Here is a 7,500-nt window from a genome sequence, read left to right on the forward strand (position 1 = left end):
CCCTTTCTCACTCTCCCCTTCCCTCCCACTCTCCCTCCCTCTCTCACTCTCTCCTTCCCTCCCTCTCCCTCCCTTTCTCCCTCCTTCTCTCACACTCTCCTTCCCTCCCTCAAAACTTAGATGTTCAGTTTTTGTAGCTCTATTCTCTATTCAGCATTTCTTTGGTATTAATGTCAATACTGTAATTTGATGAAGAATATGAAAAAAATCGGAGAGATTTGACCTTCCATTTGAATATAGCCGCTAATATATGATGAAAGGAGAAAAGCGTAAACGAAATAGAAGGAAGCTAAAGGTACAAAGGAGCGCCATTTTACGACCTGCAGAAGCGTTGGGAAGAGAAGAAGCTCCCACATAACGAGAAAACATAACGAGAGTTTGATATTTGTCAAGATGTCGTTCCTTCCAGATCTACAAATATGATTTTTATCACCTCGCTTGGAAGACAACAGAAAGTTTTCTATAAAAAAAAAAAAAAAAAGTTTGCCCGAGAAGATCATGAGACAAACTCTTTTTCTTGTTCTTTTAATGAGAGAATTGGAGTTGCTGATTCACTTTGTATTGTTCTGTTTGGTTTGCCTTGTTATATACTACAAATCGGATTACCTGTAAAGGTATGAAGACTGATTTTTGTTAAATACAAAAGACCCCTAATATTGATGCATTTTAAATATTTCAGTATACCATTGGTCACCTTATCTTTTTCATACAGTGTTAAACTGCAGCGTCAATACTTCTACATTTACACAACAATTATGTAACCGATGTTTCCTAATATTTCCATGTCCTTATTAATTATCTTTAAAAAATAATTCCTAGTTCAACTGCGCAAACTGGCCTTTCTTGGTGACAATGCCGACCCTGGAGGCCTCCAGCCTAAAACGTGGTCACATGACACACTGGTATGAAAATCAGTGTCAACAGTTGTCTCCTAACAGTTGAGAGCGCACTGAAGACTTGTGTCAAACAATGAAATGCAAGAAGTTAGAGATAATACCGGCAGTCAGTCCAAGAAGAGGCCGTGTCTACAAAGCTCGAGGCCCTTCCGTGTGAGGGTGCCAGGCCACTCTTGCACACGGAGGGGAAAGGAGCGCACGTTTCAATAACCAACAACCCTTCAACATGTGTCGCCAGTATGCACATAAAAGGTGGTAATGCGGATGGCATTATCAGTTTCCGGTGACAAGCTAATATCTTACTAAAAGCACGAATTGTAAAATTCACACATGCATTCTTCGGAAACATCGAATGCTACAGACTCACAGCATGAGTCAATATATATAATAATTTACCAATATTCTTTAGATATCGTACTGTGAATCAACACTAACCAACAAGCAGAGAGACCTCACATGTGCTAAGTGATGATTCTTAAACAGCCCCACCCCGGAAATGCAAGCGCATCCTCACTCGAAGTCCCACGGCCTGATTAAAGTTTCTGGTGGTTAACTCATATCTGAAAATTAATTACCAAGGCTAATGAATACCGAGACCCTCAAAGACACGGTTCTCATTGGACCTATAATGACTCGGGTTGACTAGACACCTGAGCACCAACAGTCGCCATGAAATGCATTTCGTAACCTACTTAAACCTCTCCACTCTGGAAATCAGGACGTAGTTTCTCTCGTCAAATATCTTATCTCAGCGATAAGATATAGCTTCGATCGAGAGATAAGCTGAGCCATCACGGGACCTTGTGTTCCAAATCATGGCAATTCGCATCTCCTTATGCAGATAAGGGTAGGCTGTACTGTGAGATGAGGCGAGAGACTGGAATAGGACGAGAGACAGAAAACAGGCATCGTATTTGTTTTGGCTGTGGAAGGAGACTACCTTACAATCAACATAATTTAGAAGTATGTGATGATGACAATAACGATAACAACAAAATAACAACAATAATAATAACAATAATAATGATGATGACGATGATACTAAGAATAATGATGATGATGATGATGATAATGATGATGATGATGATGATGATGATGATGATGATGATGATGATGATAATTATTATTATTAATATTATAATAACAATAACAATAACAATAATGATGTATGGTGTAACACCACCGTACAGCCAACGGCACTCCTGACCATACACGTCCTGTGCTCGTTATCAGAATTTATCATGTCACACTTATTTGGCCACCAAATAATGCACTACTGATAGCTTTTTCAGCTACTTAACATGCGTGTGCAAAGTGACCTTCATTTCGCCTATGGAGTTATCTTGAAGCATAGAGACGCACGTTGCACATACTCACACACACACTCACACTCACACTCACACTCACACTCACACTCACACTCACACTCACACTCACACTCACACACATACACGCGAGCGCGCACGCAGGGACAACCCTGTATGAACTGCATGGTGTCAAGGTAATTTAATATAGGTAGCCCCACTCCTTCTTGATGAAAATCCTATTTGGCAATTTCTAAGCTATCCTTTTATCTTTATTTTTTTTTCTCGATTATTCTTTTACCGTCGTTATTACTGCACATTTTATCAGAGAATATACACTAAACAAAAAAAAAAAAAAAAAAAAAAAAATATTGCACAGACTGAACATCAAAATACTCTGGTGGGTTCAACAGGTTCAAGAGGCTAAATGGTAGCATGCAGATAAGTGGATAGATAAAGAGTTGGGTAGATACACTGATGGCAATATGTGTGTGAGTGTGTGTGTGTGTGTGTGTGTGTGTGTGTGTGTGTGTGTGTGTGTGTGTGTGTGTGTGTGGTGTCTCGCATTAGAAGGGCTGTTTGCGTGAGAAGAATGCACGTAAAGTTTGGATAACTTCCGACAACCATAACTTCTTTTTTTTATCATATATGGCTCAAAATGGCCATTAGACATTCAAAATCATGATGGTCTTAAAAAGTGTTTGAGATCATGATATTCACTACCTAATTTTGGCATTTATTTCGCAAATTGTGTTACGGTTTTGGAAATTCTCCGAAGTCTGAGTGCATTTTTTCTCTGAATTGAAAATTCGTGAATATTAAAACATGAAAACACAAAATAACGATATTAACAATACAATAAAGTGGATAAATGGGAGAAGAAACTGAGAAAGGCTTCAGGGCCCTTATACATTAACTCTCTAGTAGTAGTAATAGGGGTAGTAGCAATTATTAAAAAATAACTACTATCATTACTACCCCTACAACTGATTAAAAAAAAAAAAAAAAAAATGGTGTAGCATGCCCTTCTAGCACGGAATATTGCTTAGCAGCAAGATACGCATGCACTGATGGTCGATTAGACATCAGAATTATTCTTTCCTTGTATAGGTTTTCGTCCTTACTGAAAGTTAAGACCGTAATAAAGTGCTATACACAATTATCTCGATTTGGCCGGGGTGGCGTCAGCGATATATTCCAGGTTCAAGTATCAAATGTTTCGAATACTGATGGTTTGGCACATGGTGGGAGTATCTGGTATCCTCCACTTCATGCTAACAGAAATGGAAGACGAAGCCTTCATTTCACCGATTAGAGACAATGAAGGTAAAGATTTGTTGTGGTACCCAAAAGATAATTTAAAGTAAAACAGTATCAGTCACAATTATCGAAAGGAAACTCATATTGGTATCACATTCATTTATATAAGCTATTGGCTGCTTTTGACTACAAAACCTTAATGACTGACAGAAACTGTATAAAATCTGGCAAACAATCCATATTTTGGATATATATAGGGAGTCTAACACTGTGAGTACATATAGTACCTTGTGGATTATAAGAAAATTATTTTTCCTTGCACACAATCCAGTCTTCCTTCAAGTAACTGCTTATCTTACCTAGCTTAGCATGGATAACCCCATAATAGTTTTTGATTCGTGGCATTATTCGAAAATGGAATTATACAACTACTCTCTATGATACTGACCCGACTTTAAATTTATCTCAATTGATGCTTTAAAAATCAATGAACTAAATGAAGTGTTATGACAGTTGTTATAATGTATGTTACAATAGTTCATTGTAAGAAATATATATAACAAATACTACTTTCTATTGTGATTGCCTTTGTTTATCATACCCTACTTAGCAGCAATCTTAATACCATATGTGCTGAAAATATGAAGCATCCAATCAAATCCTGACCAATAAACTTTACTTTGTGGTCCTTTGTACAGAGAGGGGAGAAAATTGATATTTATTTCAGGTAGGTAAAGTGAAAGAGAATTCGGTTAAATGTTAAAAAGTGTGCATTAAGTGACACAGCAGATGCCAATAATCCCCCATAGATATAATCTGAAAAGATAATGTTAATAGAACTTCCCGGTGATTTATTGCCATAGAAAGGACCAGTCCAAGCTCTATTTTGTAGGAGTTTCCTAGGTGGTGAGATATTGGCTTTTGCCGAAGCACAAAGCATCTTTTGTCAGAAGCCACAGGGAATGCTAGATGCAATCTTTTGAGGGCAATAATTTTATGGATATATTTTGATTGTCAAGAAAACCATCGCTTGTATAACCTTGTTAATTTTATTACATAGATGTTTCGACTGATGAACCTAGAATAAAAAGTAAGTGGCTGCTTGTTAGTATTTTACTAACAAACTGGTTTTGAATCCCATTATATTTTTTGTAATACTGTTGTTAGAAGAAGGCAAGAGACAGAGACCATGTAAAATAAAGAATTAACACCTGCATTTAGTCTTATCAGCAATGTGCGATAAGGGCGCTGATGGTATGAGGATGTTATAGCTCTTGGTGTAGCAAACGTTCTTACTTCAAATGCTCTCTATAGATATCTATGCTTATCTAATTCCTCATGATATAATAATTTATGTCTGTCTCCATCTCTCAGAGGGTCATTCATGTGTTTTGGTTATTGAAAACTGCAAGAACTGTGGATCGTTTCTTATGTCAAATAATAGGTTAACAGTCTGTATTGCCCTTTCTAGTACACTCAGTAGCCCTTAACATACTTGGCAAGTTTTCTCTTGAATCCTTACACATGGTGGATACCAATTCTGTGTACTACAGACTTCGACATATTACTTGTGGTATTTAGTAAATACGTGAAGTATGTTCTATGCTACATATTCCTGTTTCAAAGATTTCAGTTTTGGCAGAACATGTATAGATTTTCTGTGGAATATCACAATGATTGATATTACAGCTCAAGAGGGAGAGTTCAATGTGCAGCTGCTTCTATGTATAGTGTTATGACACTACAATCAGTGGTGCTGCTAACACCATCATCGATGCACCACGAGTGCCGCCCACCACCTCCGTCTTCTGACAGCACCTCCGTACCATAAGTTGCACTTTTAAGACACTCAAATTGTTAAAACGAGCATCTTTATCAGGATTTCTAACCATACTGTAAGATATTTATATAAGTTAATTTTAGTAATGATAAGTTAGTTTGAATATTTTTATTTTTTTACTTTAGGAAAATCCTAGACAAATCTTTCTAATATGTTTGTTTGTCCCATTTTTTTTTTTTTTTTTTTTTTTTTTTTTTTTTCCTGAGTGCATAGATCATATCTACATGCTTGGAGCTGAGCCGAGTTGGAAGAGAACTGAACCAGCGTCTGCGCATCAAAAGGTTAGTATATTCAATTTCCTTCTACTATGGCAGATGGCTGCAATCCATATGTTTGAAAAACATGTAATGATATTTTTCATAATATAAAATGATAGTAATACAAAAAAAAATAGTATTAAAAACTAAAAACTAAGAACCATTGCTCTTCTTTTTGTGTGAAATAGTATCTGGCAAATGCTCAAATCATCAATGGACCAGATATAATAGCCTCTATTAATTCTTTACACGTAATATTCAGTACAAGCAAAGGGTCGAATGGATTAAAAGAAACAAAATATGAATACACTTAGAAATATTAACAGAAGTCATCACATTTTAGAGGGATAGAAAACAAAAGAGTGATTATGTGTGTTTAATTGTTCAATGAACTCTCCATTAAAATAGTATTTTAATGGCCAAAAGGGTGTAACAGATTATGGACATTCTAAACCAGCTACACAAGTACTTCTTTTTATGATGGTGCTGAAGGAATGGATGGAATCAAGTGTTAGGCCGCATGCTGCCAAAATTAAAATAGAATAGAAATTTCTATGCATGGTGAAAGAAGACATTCTTAAAGTGACAAGTGATGTGATATGATATGACCAATGAGTGAATAGGAAATCGGTAAATCATTCAGGTATGTCTGTACATACAAGGGGGTTAAAAAAGCACAGCATGATAAAAAAAAAACGGTTTTAGTTATGATGTTTAATTTTCAACATATGTTACATTAAGGTCAATACATTTTGTAAACTTTGATACCAGCCTTTAAATCCGTCTGAGTAAAACTGAGGGATTTGTGATCTGAACCATGTCAGAGCAGCTCTTTACATCTTCAACCTATGGGAAATTGGTACCTTTCAATGATCTTTAAAAGTTTGGAAACAAAAAGAAGTTGGGTGGGGATAAATCAGGGCTGTAAGATGGATGTCAGACGATTTCCCTCGAAATTCACGTAGCACAGCTCTTGTCTGCCGAGCGGGTGCATTGTCGTGGTGGAAGAGAATACATTGATGCATTTTTTTTTTTTTTTTTTTTTTTTGGGACAGTTTTCTCAAAACGCATTCATATTTGTTTTCTAGTTCTCAGGGAAGTCAACCAGCAAAATCCCCTCTCATCCCAGAAGACAGAGGCCATGATCTTTCCTCTTGGACGGTCAGATTTTCTATTGAATTCAATCAAAGCAGTGGCTGCCCTGAAGTGGAAGTGGGCCACACTTCCACCTCAGGGCAGCCATTGCTTTGATTGAATCATGTCATCGGGATCATACTGTTAGAGCCATGTTTCATCCCCCTGTCACAACTCTCAACAGAAACGCTTCAGAGTTCTCATTCTACTTGTTAAAATGTTCTGTTGATATATCTACCCTTGTTTGCTGCTGATCTGGGTGCAACAGCCTAGGGACCCATCGAGCAGAAAGCTTGCACACCAGAATTGTGTGTGCAGAACCCACAGAGACGTTGAGAGTGCCTGCTACTGATTCAGTGGTTATTCATCTACCTCTTTCAATCATGTTGTGAACAGCATCTATATTTTCCTTATAAAGTGACGATGGCCAGCCACTCTTCAATTTCGTTTCTTCTATTTCTACCTATCTACAAGTTTGAATCAGAAGTAGCAAGTCTCAGATTCAAACTTGACACTGACGAGGTTTCTCTCTCACCTCCTGCTCCAATAATTGGTCTGCCCTCCCCCTTCCTCCCAAGATGTTTCTACATCTCCACCAGCATTTCATCATCTACCCCCTTACCACTCTCAGTCAAATTCTTTTGCCATTCTAAATCAGAGTCTCCATTCCCCACCACTTTTCCAGAAAATCCAGTCACTACTTACCTGGTAGCTACCTTCTTCCTCCTCGTCCAACTCATCGCAAAGATTTTCTAAATGCTCCATCCCATCTTCTACCCCATCCCCTCCTTCCCCATTATCCCTCCTGC

This window comes from Penaeus chinensis, chromosome 1, assembly GCF_019202785.1.
Source record: "Penaeus chinensis breed Huanghai No. 1 chromosome 1, ASM1920278v2, whole genome shotgun sequence".
Classification (NCBI taxonomy): Eukaryota; Metazoa; Arthropoda; class Malacostraca; order Decapoda; family Penaeidae; genus Penaeus; species Penaeus chinensis.